This window comes from Schistocerca nitens, chromosome 12, assembly GCF_023898315.1.
Source record: "Schistocerca nitens isolate TAMUIC-IGC-003100 chromosome 12, iqSchNite1.1, whole genome shotgun sequence".
NCBI lineage: Eukaryota > Metazoa > Arthropoda > Insecta > Orthoptera > Acrididae > Schistocerca > Schistocerca nitens.
In genome coordinates, this window is record NC_064625.1 from 60,295,372 (window position 1) to 60,311,790 (window position 16,419).

Genomic DNA, 16,419 nt, shown 5'->3' on the forward strand with positions numbered 1-16,419 from the left:
TGGTGAATGACGAAACACGGAGATTTTCTAAGGTTTTTACTACATATTAACACTTTTCACATTTTCTCGTCTTACGTGGCTGCCAGTCCTCGGTTCATGCAAAATCTTAAGGTCCTCGGTCATGTCCAAGGCACCAAACCGACCAATAATTCAATAATCGATAACTAAAACTATAAATGTAGCTCTTCTTACTGGGCGATTGCATCATCTTAGTTGCTTCTCCTGTGTTCTACTGTGCTGCTTGTATTGTCCCCACATACCGCAGCACGCGACAAGGGCTGGCAGACCATAAATGTAACTGTTTCAGAGAGAAATGCGACCAATGTGACGATCTCGCGTTATATCGATTCGATGGTGAATGACGAAACACGGAGATTTTCTAAGGTTTTTACTACATATTAACACTTTTCACATTTTCTCGTGTTACGTGGCTGCCAGTCCTCGGTTCATGCAAAATCTTAAGGTCCTCGGTCATGTCCAAGGCACCAAACCGACCAATAATTCAATAATCGATAACTAAAACTATAAATGTAGCTCTTCTTACTGGGCGATTGCATCAACTTAGATGCTTCTCCTGTGCTCTACTGTGCTGCTTGTATTGTCCCCACATACCGCAGCACGCGACAAGGGCTGGCAGACCATAAATGTAACCGTTTCAGAGAGAAATGCGACCAATGTGACGATCTCGCGTTATATCGATTCGATGGTGAATGACGAAACACGGAGATTTTCTTAGGTTTTTACTACATATTAACACTTTTCACATTTTCTCGTGTTACGTGGCTGCCAGTCCTCGGTTCATGCCAAATCTTAAGGTCCTCGGTCATGTCCAAGGCACCAAACCGACCAATAATTCAATAATCGATAACTAAAACTATAAATGTAGCTCTTCTTACTGGGCGATTGCATCAACTTAGATGCTTCTCCTGTGTTCTACTGTGCTGCTTGTATTGTCCCCACATACCGCAGCACGCGACAAGGGCTGGCAGACCATAAATGTAACCGTTTCAGAGAGAAATGCGACCAATGTGACGATCTCGCGTTATATCGATTCGATGGTGAATGACGAAACACGGAGATTTTCTAAGGTTTTTACTACATATTAACACTTTTCACATTTTCTCGTGTTACGTGGCTGCCAGTCCTCGGTTCATGCAAAATCTTAAGGTCCTAGGTCATGTCCAAGGCACCAAACCGACCAATAATTCAATAATCGATAACTAAAACTATAAATGTAGCTCTTCTTACTGGGCGATTGCATCAACTAGGATGCTTCTCCTGTGTTCTACTGTGCTGCTTGTATTGTCCCCACATAACCCAGCACGCGACAAGGGCTGGCAGACCATAAATGTAACCGTTTCAGAGAGAAATGCGACCAATGTGACGATCTCGCGTTATATCGATTCGATGGTGAATGACGAAACACGGAGATTTTCTAAGGTTTTTACTACATATTAACACTTTTCACATTTTCTCGTGTTACGTGGCTGCCAGTCCTCGGTTCATGCAAAATCTTAAGGTCCTCGGTCATGTCCAAGGCACCAAACCGACCAATAATTCAATAATCGATAGCTAAAACTATAAATATAGCTCTTCTTACTGGGCGATTGCATCAACTTAGATGCTTCTCCTGTCTTCTACTGTGCTGCTTGTATTGTCCCCACATACCGCAGCACGCGACAAGGGCTGGGAGACCATAAATGTAACCGTTTCAGAGAGAAATGCGACCAATGTGACGATCTCGCGTTATATCGATTCGATGGTGATGACGAAACACGGAGATTTTCTAAGGTTTTTACTACATATTAACACTTTTCACATTTTCTCGTGTTACGTGGCTGCCAGTCCTCGGTTCATGCAAAAACTTAAGGTCCTCGGTCATGTCCAAGGCACCAAACCGACCAATAATTCAATAATCGATAACTAAAACTATAAATGTAGCTCTTCTTACTGGGCGATTGCATCAACTTAGATGCTTCTCCTGTGTTCTACTGTGCTGCTTGTATTGTCCCCACATACCGCAGCACGCGACAAGGGCTGGCAGACCATAAATGTAACCGTTTCAGAGAGAAATGCGACCAATGTGACGATCTCGCGTTATATCGATTCGATGGTGAATGTCGAAACACGAAGATTTTCTAAGGTTTTTACTACATATTATCACTTTTCACATTTTCTCGTGTTACGTGGCTGCCCGTCCTCGGTTCATGCAAAATCTTAAGGTCCTAGGTCATGTCCAAGGCACCAAAGCGACCAATAATTCAATAATCGATAACTAAAACTATAAATGTAGCTCTTCTTACTGGGCGATTGCATCAACTTAGATGCTTCTCCTGTGCTCTACTGTGCTGCTTGTATTGTCCCCACATACCGCAGCACGCGACAAGGGCTGGCAGACCATAAATGTAACCGTTTCAGAGAGAAATGCCACCAATGTGACGATCTCGCGTTATATCGATTCGATGGTGAATGACGAAACACGGAGATTTTCTAAGGTTTTTACTACATATTAACACTTTTCACATTTTCTCGTGTTACGTGGCTGCCAGTCCTCGGTTCATGCAATATCTTAAGGTCCTCGGTCATGTCCAAGGCACCAAACCGACCAATAATTCAATAATCGATAACTAAAACTATAAATGTAGCTCTTCTTACTGGGCGATTGCATTAACTTAGATGCTTCTCCTGTGTTCTACTGTGCTGCTTGTATTGTCCCCACATAACCCACCACGCGACAAGGGCTGGCAGACCATAAATGTACCGTTTCAGAGAGAAATGCGACCAATGTGACGATCTCGCGTTATATCGATTCGATGGTGAATGTCGAAACACGGAGATTTTCTAAGGTTTTTACTACATATTAACACTTTTCGCATTTTCTCGTGTTACGTGGGTACCAGTCCTCGGTTCATGCAAAATCTTAAGGTCCTCGGTCATGTCCAAGGCACCAAACCGGCCAATAATTCAATAATCGATAACTAAAACTATAAATGTAGCTCTTCTTACTGGGCGATTGCATCAACTTAGATGCTTCTCCTGTGTTCTACTGTGCTGCTTGTATTGTCCCCACATACCGCAGCACGCGACAAGGGCTGGCAGACCATAAATGTAACCGTTTCAGAGAGAAATGCGACCAATGTGACGATCTCGCGTTATATCGATTCGATGGTGATGACGAAACACGGAGATTTTCTAAGGTTTTTACTACATATTAACACTTTTCACATTTTCTCGTGTTACGTGGCTGCCAGTCCTCGGTTCATGCAAAATCTTAAGGTCCTCGGTCATGTCCAAGGCACCAAACCGACCAATAATTCAATAATCGATAACTATAACTATAAATGTAGCTCTTCTTACTGGGCGATTGCATCAACTTAGATGCTTCTCCTGTGTTCTACTGTGCTGCTTGTATTGTCCCCACATAACCCAGCACGCGACAAGGGCTGGCAGACCATAAATGTAACCGTTTCAGAGAGAAATGCGTCCAATGTGACGATCTCGCGTTATATCGATTCGATGGTGAATGTCGAAACACGAAGATTTTCTAAGGTTTTTACTACATATTATCACTTTTCACATTTTCTCGTGTTACGTGGCTGCCAGTCCTCGGTTCATGCAAAATCTTAAGGTCCTAGGTCATGTCCAAGGCACCAAACCGACCAATAATTCAATAATCGATAGCTAAAACTATAAATGTAGCTCTTCTTACTGGGCGATTGCATCAACTTAGATGCTTCTCCTGTGCTCTACTGTGCTGCTTGTATTGTCCCCACATACCGCAGCACGCGACAAGGGCTGGCAGACCATAAATGTAACCGTTTCAGAGAGAAATGCGACCAATGTGACGATTTCGCGTTATATCGATTCGATGGTGAATGACGAAACACGGAGATTTTCTAAGGTTTTTACTACATATTAACACTTTTCACATTTTCTCGTGTTACGTGGCTCCCAGTCCTCGGTTCATGCAAAATCTTAAAGTTCTCGGTCATGTCCAAGGCACCAAACCGACCAATAATTCAATAATCGATAACTAAAACTATAAATGTAGCTCTTCTTACTGGGCGATTGCATCAACTTAGATGCTTCTCCTGTGTTCTACTGTGCTGCTTGTATTGTCCCCACATACCGCAGCACGCGACAAGGGCTGGCAGACCATAAATGTAACCGTTTCAGAGAGAAATGCGACCAATGTGACGATCTCGCGTTATATCGATTCGATGGTGAATGACGAAACACGGAGATTTTCTAAGGTTTTTACTACATATTAACACTTTTCACATTTTCTCGTGTTACGTGGCTGCCAGTCCTCGGTTCATGCAAAATCTTAAGGTCCTAGGTCATGTCCAAGGCACCAAACCGACCAATAATTCAATAATCGATAACTAAAACTATAAATGTAGCTCTTCTTACTGGGCGATTGCATCAACTTAGATGCTTCTCCTGTGTTCTACTGTGCTGCTTGTATTGTCCCCACATAACCCAGCACGCGACAAGGGCTGGCAGACCATAAATGTAACCGTTTCAGAGAGAAATGCGACCAATGTGACGATCTCGCGTTATATCGATTCGATGGTGAATGACGAAACACGGAGATTTTCTAAGGTTTTTACTACATATTAACACTTTTCACATTTTCTCGTGTTACGTGGCTGCCAGTCCTCGGTTCATGCAAAATCTTAAGGTCCTCGGTCATGTCCAAGGCACCAAACCGACCAATAATTCAATAATCGATAACTAAAACTATAAATGTAGCTCTTCTTACTGGGCGATTGCATCAACTTAGATGCTTCTCCTGTGTTCTACTGCTCTGCTTGTATTGTCCCCACATACCGCAGCACGCGACAAGGGCTGGCAGACCATAAATGTAACCGTTTCAGAGAGAAATGCGACCAATGTGACGATCTCGCGTAATATCGATTCGATGGTGATGACGAAACACGGAGATTTTCTAAGGTTTTTACTACATATTAACACTTTTCACATTTTCTCGTGTTACGTGGCTGCCAGTCCTCGGTTCATGCAAAATCTTAAGGTCCTCGGTCATGTCCAAGGCACCAAACCGACCAATAATTCAATAATCGATAACTAAAACTATAAATGTAGCTCTTCTTACTGGGCGATTGCATCAACTTAGATGCTTCTCCTGTGTTCTACTGTGCTGCTTGTATTGTCCCCACATACCGCAGCACGCGACAAGGGCTGGCAGACCATAAATGTAACCGTTTCAGAGAGAAATGCGACCAATGTGACGATCTCGCGTTATATCGATTCGATGGTGAATGTCGAAACACGAAGATTTTCTAAGGTTTTTACTACATATTATCACTTTTCACATTTTCTCGTGTTACGTGGCTGCCAGTCCTCGGTTCATGCAAAATCTTAAGGTCCTAGGTCATGTCCAAGGCACCAAACCGACCAATAATTCAATAATCGATAACTAAAACTATAAATGTAGCTCTTCTTACGGGGCGTTTGCATCAACTTAGATCCTTCTCCTGTGCTCTACTGTGCTGCTTGTATTGTCCCCACATACCGCAGCACGCGACAAGGGCTGGCAGACCATAAATGTAACCGTTTCAGAGAGAAATGCGACCAATGTGACGATCTCGCGTTATATCGATTCGATGGTGAATGACGAAACACGGAGATTTTCTAAGGTTTTTACTACATATTAACACTTTTCACATTTTCTCGTGTTACGTGGCTGCCAGTCCTCGGTTCATGCAAAATCTTAAGGTCCTCGGTCATGTCCAAGGCACCAAACCGACCAATAATTCAATAATCGATAACTAAAACTATAAATGTAGCTCTTCTTCCTGGGCGATTGCATCAACTTAGATGCTTCTCCTGTGTTCTACTGTGCTGCTTGTATTGTCCCCACATACCGCAGCACGCGACAAGGGCTGGCAGACTATAAATGTAACCGTTTCAGAGAGAAATGCGACCAATGTGACGATCTCGCGTTATATCGATTCGATGGTGAATGTCGAAACACGGAGATTTTCTAAGGTTTTTACTACATATTAACACTTTTCACATTTTCTCGTGTTACGTGGGTACCAGTCCTCGGTTCATGCAAAATCTTAAGGTCCTCTGTCATGTCCAAGGCACCAAACCGACCAATAATTCAATAATCGATAACTAAAACTATAAATGTAGCTCTTCTTACTGGGCGATTGCATCAACTTAGATGCTTCTCCTGTGTTCTACTGTGCTGCTTGTATTGTCCCCACATAACCCAGCACGCGACAAGGGCTGGCAGACCATAAATGTAACCGTTTCAGAGAGAAATGCGACCAATGTGACGATCTCGCGTTATATCGATTCGATGGTGAATGTCGAAACACGAAGATTTTCTAAGGTTTTTACTACATATTATCACTTTTCACATTTTCTCGTGTTACGTGGCTGCCAGTCCTCGGTTCATGCAAAATCTTAAGGTCCTAGGTCATGTCCAAGGCACCAAACCGACCAATAATTCAATAATCGATAGCTAAAACTATAAATGTAGCTCTTCTTACTGGGCGATTGCATCAACTTAGATGCTTCTCCTGTGCTCTACTGTGCTGCTTGTATTGTCCCCACATACCGCAGCACGCGACAAGGGCTGGCAGACCATAAATGTAACCGTTTCAGAGAGAAATGCGACCAATGTGACGATTTCGCGTTATATCGATTCGATGGTGAATGACGAAACACGGAGATTTTCTAAGGTTTTTACTACATATTAACACTTTTCACATTTTCTCGTGTTACGTGGCTCCCAGTCCTCGGTTCATGCAAAATCTTAAGGTCCTCGGTCATGTCCAAGGCACCAAACCGACCAATAATTCAATAATCGATAACTAAAACTATAAATGTAGCTCTTCTTACTGGGCGATTGCATGAACTCTGATGCTTCTCCTGTGTTCTACTGTGCTGCTTGTATTGTCCCCACATACCGCAGCACGCGACAAGGGCTGGCAGACCATAAATGTAACCGTTTCAGAGAGAAATGCGACCAATGTGATGATCTCGCGTTATATCGATTCGATGGTGAATGACGAAACACGGAGATTTTCTAAGGTTTTTACTACATATTAACACTTTTCACATTTTCTCGTGTTACGTGGCTGCCAGTCCTCGGTTCATGCAAAATCTTAAGGTCCTAGGTCATGTCCAAGGCACCAAACCGACCAATAATTCAATAATCGATAACTAAAACTATAAATGTAGCTCTTCTTACTGGGCGATTACATCAACTTAGATGCTTCTCCTGTGTTCTACTGTGCTGCTTGTATTGTCCCCACATAACCCAGCACGCGACAAGGGCTGGCAGACCATAAATGTAACCGTTTCAGAGAGAAATGCGACCAATGTGACGATCTCGCGTTATATCGATTCGATGGTGAATGACGAAACATGGAGATTTTCTAAGGTTTTTACTACATATTAACACTTTTCACATTTTCTCGTGTTACGTGGCTGCCAGTCCTCGGTTCATGCAAAATCTTAAGGTCCTCGGTCATGTCCAAGGCACCAAACCGACCAATAATTCAATAATCGATAACTAAAACTATAAATGTAGCTCTTCTTACTGGGCGATTGCATCAACTAAGATGCTTCTCCTGTGTTCTACTGTGCTGCTTGTATTGTCCCCACATACCGCAGCACGCGACAAGGGCTGGCAGACCATAAATGTAACCGTTTCAGAGAGAAATGCGACCAATGTGACGATCTCGCGTTATATCGATTCGATGGTGAATGACGAAACACGGAGATTTTCTAAGGTTTTTACTACATATTAACACTTTTCACATTTTCTCGTGTTACGTGGCTGCCAGTCCTCGGTTCATGCAAAATCTTAAGGTCCTAGGTCATGTCCAAGGCACCAAACCGACCAATAATTCAATAATCGATAACTAAAACTATAAATGTAGCTCTTCTTACTGGGCGATTGCATCAACTTAGATGCTTCTCCTGTGTTCTACTGTGCTGCTTGTATTGTCCCCACATACCGCAGCACGCGACAAGGGCTGGCAGACCATAAATGTAACCGTTTCAGAGAGAAATGCGACCAATGTGACGATCTCGCGTTATATCGATTCGATGGTGAATGACGAAACACGGAGATTTTCTAAGGTTTTTACTACATATTAACACTTTTCACATTTTCTCGTGTTACGTGGCTGCCAGTCCTCGGTTCATGCAAAATCTTAAGGTCCTCGGTCATGTCCAAGGCACCAAACCGACCAATAATTCAATAATCGATAACTAAAACTATAAATGTAGCTCTTCTTACTGGGCGATTGCATCAACTTAGATGCTTCTCCTGTGTTCTACTGTGAGCTTGTATTGTCCCCACATACCGCAGCACGCGACAAGGGCTGGCAGACCATAAATGTAACCGTTTCAGAGAGAAATGCGACCAATGTGACGATCTCGCGTTATATCGATTCGATGGTGAATGACGAAACACGGAGATTTTCTAAGGTTTTTACTACATATTAACACTTTTCACATTTTCTCGTGTTACGTGGCTGCCAGTCCTCGGTTCATGCAAAATCTTAAGGTCCTCGGTCATGTCCAAGGCACCAAACCGACCAATAATTCAATAATCGATAACTAAAACTATAAATGTAGCTCTTCTTACTGGGCGATTGCATCAACTTAGATGCTTCTCCTGTGTTCTACTGTGCTGCTTGTATTGTCCCCACATAACCCAGCACGCGACAAGGGCTGGCAGACCATAAATGTAACCGTTTCAGAGAGAAATGCGACCCTTGTGACGATCTCGCGTTATATCGATTCGATGGTGAATGACGAAACACGGAGATTTTCTAAGGGTTTTACTACATATTAACACTTTTTACATTTTCTCGTGTTACGTGGCCGCCAGTCCTCGGTTCATGCAAAATCTTAAGGTCCTCTGTCATGTCCAAGGCACCAAACCGACCAATAATTCAATAATCGATAACTAAAACTATAAATGTAGCTCTTCTTACTGGGCGATTGCATCAACTTAGATGCTTCTCCTGTGTTCTACTGTGCTGCTTGTATTGTCCCCACATACCGCAGCACGCGACAAGGGCTGGCAGACCATAAATGTAACCGTTTCAGAGAGAAATGCGACCAATGTGACGATCTCGCGTTATATCGATTCGATGGTGAATGACGAAACACGGAGATTTTCTAAGGTTTTTACTACGTATTAACACTTTTCACATTTTCTCGTGTTACGTGGCTGCCAGTCCTCGGTTCATGCAAAATCTTAAGGTCCTAGGTCATGTCCAAGGCACCAAACCGACCAATAATTCAATAATCGATAACTATAACTATAAATGTAGCTCTTCTTACTGGGCGATTGCATCAACTTAGATGCTTCTCCTGTGTTCTACTGTGCTGCTTGTATTGTCCCCACATAACCCAGCACGCGACAAGGGCTGGCAGACCATAAATGTAACCGTTTCAGAGAGAAATGCGACCAATGTGACGATCTCGCGTTATATCGATTCGATGGTGAATGACGAAACACGGAGATTTTCTAAGGTTTTTACTACATATTAACACTTTTCACATTTTCTCGTGTTACGTGGCTGCCAGTCCTCGGTTCATGCAAAATCTTAAGGTCCTCGGTCATGTCCAAGGCACCAAACCGACCAATAATTCAATAATCGATAACTAAAACTATAAATGTAGCTTTTCTTACTGGGCGATTGCATCAACTTAGATGCTTCTCCTGTGTTCTACTGTGCTGCTTGTATTGTCCCCACATACCGCAGCACGCGACAAGGGCTTGCAGACCATAAATGTAACCGTTTCAGAGAGAAATGCGACCAATGTGACGATCTCGCGTTATATCAATTCGATGGTGAATGACGAAACACGGAGATTTTCTAAGGTTTTTACTACATATTAACACTTTTCACATTTTCTCGTGTTACGTGGCTGCCAGTCCTCGGTTCATGTAAAATCTTAAGGTCCTCGGTCATGTCCAAGGCACCAAACCGACCAATAATTCGATAATCGATAACTAAAACTATAAATGTAGCTCTTCTTACTGGGCGATTGCATCAACTAAGATGCTTCTCCTGTGTTCTACTGTGCTGCTTGTATTGTCCCCACATACCGCAGCACGCGACAAGGGCTGGCAGACCATAAATGTAACCGTTTCAGAGAGAAATGCGACCAATGTGACGATCTCGCGTTATATCGATTCGATGGTGAATGACGAAACACGGAGATTTTCTAAGGTTTTTACTACATATTAACACTTTTCACATTTTCTCGTGTTACGTGGGTACCAGTCTGCGGTTCATGCAAAATCTTAAGGTCCTCGGTCATGTCCAAGGCACCAAACCGACCAATAATTCAATAATCGATAACTAAAACTATAAATGTAGCTCTTCTTACTGGGCGATTGCATCAACTTAGATGCTTCTCCTGTGTTCTACTGTGCTGCTTGTATTGTCCCCACATACCGCAGCACGCGACAAGGGCTGGCAGACCATAAATGTAACCGTTTCAGAGAGAAATGCGACCAATGTGACGATCTCGCGTTATATCGATTCGATGGTGAATGACGAAACACGGAGATTTTCTAAGGTTTTTACTACATATTAACACTTTTCACATTTTCTCGTGTTACGTGGCTGCCAGTCCTCGGTTCATGCAAAATCTTAAGGTCCTCGGTCATGTCCAAGGCACCAAACCGACCAATAATTCAATAATCGATAACTAAAACTATAAATGTAGCTCTTCTTACTGGGCGATTGCATCAACTTAGATGCTTCTCCTGTGTTCTACTGTGCTGCATGTATTGTCCCCACATAACCCAGCACGCGACAAGGGCTGGCAGACCATAAATGTAACCGTTTCAGAGAGAAATGCGACCAATGTGACGATCTCACGTTATATCGATTCGATGGTGAATGACGAAACACGGAGATTTTCTAAGGTTTTTACTACATATTAACACTTTTCACATTTTCTCGTGTTACGTGGCTGCCAGTCCTCGGTTCATGCAAAATCTTAAGGTCCTCGGTCATGTCCAAGGCACCAAACCGACCAATAATTCAATAATCGATAACTAAAACTATAAATGTAGCTCTTCTTACTGGGCGATTGCATCAACTTAGATGCTTCTCCTGTGTTCTACTGTGCTGCTTGTATTGTCCCCACATACCGCAGCACGCGACAAGGGCTGGCAGACCATAAATGTAACCGTTTCAGAGAGAAATGCGACCAATGTGACGATCTCGCGTTATTTCGATTCGATGGTGAATGACGAAACACGGAGACTTTCTAAGGTTTTTACTACATATTAACACTTTTCACATTTTCTCGTGTTACGTGGCTGCCAGTCCTCGGTTCATGCAAAATCTTAGGGTCCTCGGTCATGTCCAAGGCACCAAACCGACCAATAATTCAATAATCGATAACTAAAACTATAAATGTAGCTCTTCTTACTGGGCGATTGTATCAACTTAGATGCTTCTCCTGTGTACTACTGTGCTGCTTGTATTGTCCCCACATAACCCAGCACGCGACAAGGGCTGGCAGACCATAAATGTAACCGTTTCAGAGAGAAATGCGACCAATGTGACGATCTCGCGTTATATCGATTCGATGGTGAATGACGAAACACGGAGATTTTCTAAGGTTTTTACTACATATTAACACTTTTCACATTTTCTCGTGTTACGTGGCTGCCAGTCCTCGGTTCATGCAAAATCTTAAGGTCCTCGGTCATGTCCAAGGCACCAAACCGACCAATAATTCAATAATCGATAACTAAAACTATAAATGTAGCTCTTCTTACTGGGCGATTGCATCAACTTAGATGCTTCTCCTGTGTTCTACTGTGCTGCTTGTATTGTCCCTACATAACCCAGCACGCGACAAGGGCTGGCAGACCATAAATCGTTTCAGAGAGAAATGCGACCAATGTGACGATCTCGCGTTATATCGATTCGATGGTGAATGACGAAACACGGAGATTTTCTAAGGGTTTTACTACATATTAACACTTTCTACATTTTCTCGTGTTACGTGGCCGCCAGTCCTCGGTTCATGCAAAATCTTAAGGTCCTCTGTCATGTCCAAGGCACCAAACCGACCAATAATTCAATAATCGATAACTAAAACTATAAATGTAGCTCTTCTTACTGGGCGATTGCATCAACTTAGATGCTTCTCCTGTGTTCTACTGTGCTGCTTGTATTGTCCCCACATACCGCAGCACGCGACAAGGGCTGGCAGAACATAAATGTAACCGTTTCAGAGAGAAATGCGACCAATGTGACGATCTCGCGTTATATCGATTCGATGGTGAATGACGAAACACGGAGATTTTCTAAGGTTTTTACTACGTATTAACACTTTTCACATTTTCTCGTGTTACGTGGCTGCCAGTCCTCGGTTCATGCAAAATCTTAAGGTCCTAGGTCATGTCCAAGGCACCAAACCGACCAATAATTCAATAATCGATAACTATAACTATAAATGTAGCTCTTCTTACTGGGCGATTGCATCAACTTAGATGCTTCTCCTGTGTTCTACTGTGCTGCTTGTATTGTCCCCACATAACCCAGCACGCGACAAGGGCTGGCAGACCATAAATGTAACCGTTTCAGAGAGAAATGCGACCAATGTGACGATCTCGCGTTATATCGATCCGATGGTGAATGACGAAACACGGAGATTTTCTAAGGTTTTTACTACATATTAACACTTTTCACATTTTCTCGTGTTACGTGGCTGCCAGTCCTCGGTTCATGCAAAATCTTAAGGTCCTCGGTCATGTCCAAGGCACCAAACCGACCAATAATTCAATAATCGATAACTAAAACTATAAATGTAGCTTTTCTTACTGGGCGATTGCATCAACTTAGATGCTTCTCCTGTGTTCTACTGTGCTGCTTGTATTGTCCCCACATACCGCAGCACGCGACAAGGGCTTGCAGACCATAAATGTAACCGTTTCAGAGAGAAATGCGACCAATGTGACGATCTCGCGTTATATCAATTCGATGGTGAATGACGAAACACGGAGATTTTCTAAGGTTTTTACTACATATTAACACTTTTCACATTTTCTCGTGTTACGTGGCTGCCAGTCCTCGGTTCATGTAAAATCTTAAGGTCCTCGGTCATGTCCAAGGCACCAAACCGACCAATAATTCGATAATCGATAACTAAAACTATAAATGTAGCTCTTCTTACTGGGCGATTGCATCAACTAAGATGCTTCTCCTGTGTTCTACTGTGCTGCTTGTATTGTCCCCACATACCGCAGCACGCGACAAGGGCTGGCAGACCATAAATGTAACCGTTTCAGAGAGAAATGCGACCAATGTGACGATCTCGCGTTATATCGATTCGATGGTGAATGACGAAACACGGAGATTTTCTAAGGTTTTTACTACATATTAACACTTTTCACATTTTCTCGTGTTACGTGGGTACCAGTCTGCGGTTCATGCAAAATCTTAAGGTCCTCGGTCATGTCCAAGGCACCAAACCGACCAATAATTCAATAATCGATAACTAAAACTATAAATGTAGCTCTTCTTACTGGGCGATTGCATCAACTTAGATGCTTCTCCTGTGTTCTACTGTGCTGCTTGTATTGTCCCCACATACCGCAGCACGCGACAAGGGCTGGCAGACCATAAATGTAACCGTTTCAGAGAGAAATGCGACCAATGTGACGATCTCGCGTTATATCGATTCGATGGTGAATGACGAAACACGGAGATTTTCTAAGGTTTTTACTACATATTAACACTTTTTCACATTTTCTCGTGTTACGTGGCTGCCAGTCCTCGGTTCATGCAAAATCTTAAGGTCCTCGGTCATGTCCAAGGCACCAAACCGACCAATAATTCAATAATCGATAACTAAAACTATAAATGTAGCTCTTCTTACTGGGCGATTGCATCAACTTAGATGCTTCTCCTGTGTTCTACTGTGCTGCTTGTATTGTCCCCACATACCGCAGCACGCGACAAGGGCTGGCAGACCATAAATGTAACCGTTTCAGAGAGAAATGCGACCAATGTGACGATCTCACGTTATATCGATTCGATGGTGAATGACGAAACACGGAGATTTTCTAAGGTTTTTACTACATATTAACACTTTTAACATTTTCTCGTGTTACGTGGCTGCCAGTCCTCGGTTCATGCAAAATCTTAAGGTCCTCGGTCATGTCCAAGGCACCAAACCGACCAATAATTCAATAATCGATAACTAAAACTATAAATGTAGCTCATCTTACTGGGCGATTGCATCAACTTAGATGCTTCTCCTGTGTTCTACTGTGCTGCTTGTATTGTCCCCACATACCGCAGCACGCGACAAGGGCTGGCAGACCATAAATGTAACCGTTTCAGAGAGAAATGCGACCAATGTGACGATCTCGCGTTATATCGATTCGATGGTGAATGACGAAACACGGAGATTTTCTAAGGTTTTTACTACATATTAACACTTTTCACATTTTCTCGTGTTACGTGGCTGCCAGTCCTCGGTTCATGCAAAATCTTAAGGTCCTAGGTCATGTCCAAGGCACCAAACCGACCAATAATTCAATAATCGATAACTAAAACTATAAATGTAGCTCTTCTTACTGGGCGATTGCATCAAATTAGATGCTTCTCCTGTGTTCTACTGTGCTGCTTGTATTGTCCCCACATAACCCAGAACGCGACAAGGGCTGGCAGACCATAAATGTAACCGTTTCAGAGAGAAATATGACCAATGTGACGATCTCGTGTTATATCGATTCGATGGTGAATGACGAAACACGGAGATTTTCTAAGGTTTTTACTACATATTAACACTTTTCACATTTTCTCGTGTTACGTGGCTGCCAGTCCTCGGTTCATGCAAAATCTTAAGGTCCTCGGTCATGTCCAAGGCACCAAACCGACCAATAATTCAATAATCGATAACTAAAACTATAAATGTAGCTCTTCTTACTGGGCGATTGCATCAACTTAGATGCTTCTCCTGTGTTCTACTGTGCTGCTTGTATTGTCCCCACATACCGCAGCACGCGACAAGGGCTGGCAGACCATAAATGTAACCGTTTCAGAGAGAAATGCGACCAATGTGACGATCTCGCGTTATATCGATTCGCTGGTGAATGACGAAACACGGAGATTTTCTAAGGTTTTTACTACATATTAGCACTTTTCACATTTTCTCGTGTTACGTGGCTGCCAGTCCTCGGTTCATGCAAAATCTTAAGGTCCTCGGTCATGTCCAAGGCACCAAGCCGACCAATAATTCAATAATCGATAACTAAAACTATAAATATAGCTCTTCTTCCTGGGCTATTGCATCAACTTAGATGCTTCTCCTGTGTTCTACTGTGCTGCTTGTATTGTCCCCACATACCGCAGCACGCGACAAGGGCTGGCAGACCATAAATGTAACCGTTTCAGAGAGAAATGCGACCAATGTGACGATCTCGCGTTATATCGATTCGATGGTGAATGACGAAACACGGAGATTTTCTAAGGTTTTTACTACATATTAACACTTTTCACATTTTCTCGTGTTACGTGGCTGCCAGTCCTCGGTTCATGTAAAATCTTAAGGTCCTCGGTCATGTCCAAGGCACCAAACCGACCAATAATTCGATAATCGATAACTAAAACTATAAATGTAGCTTTTCTTACTGGGCGATTGCATCAACTAAGATGCTTCTCCTGTGTTCTACTGTGCTTCTTGTATTGTCCCCACATACCGCAGCACGCGACAAGGGCTGGCAGACCATAAATGTAACCGTTTCAGAGAGAAATGCGACCAATGTGACGATCTCGCGTTATTTCGATTCGATGGTGAATGACGAAACACGGAGATTTTCTAAGGTTTTTACTACATATTAACACTTTTCATATTTTGTCGTGTTACGTGGCTGCCAGTCTTCGGTTCATGCAAAATCTTAAGGTCCTAGGTCATGTCCAAGGCACCAAACCGACCAATAATTCAATAATCGATAACTAAAACTGTAAATGTAGCTCTTCTTACTGGGCGATTGCATCAACTTAGATGCTTCTCCTGTGTTCTACTGTGCTGCTTGTATTGTCCCCACATAACCCAGCACGCGACAAGGGCTGGCAGACCATAAATGTAACCGTTTCAGAGAGAAATGCGACCAATGTGACGATCTCGCGTTATATCGATTCGATGGTGAATGACGAAACACGGAGATTTTCTAAGGTTTTTACTACATATTAACACTTTTCACATTTTCTCGTGTTACGTGGCTGCCAGTCCTCGGTTCATGCAAAATCTTAAGGTCCTCGGTCATGTCCAAGGCACCAAACCGACCAATAATTCAATAATCGATAACTAAAACTATAAATGTAGCTCTTCTTACTGGGCAATTGCATCAACTTAGATGCTTCTCCTGTGTTCTACTGT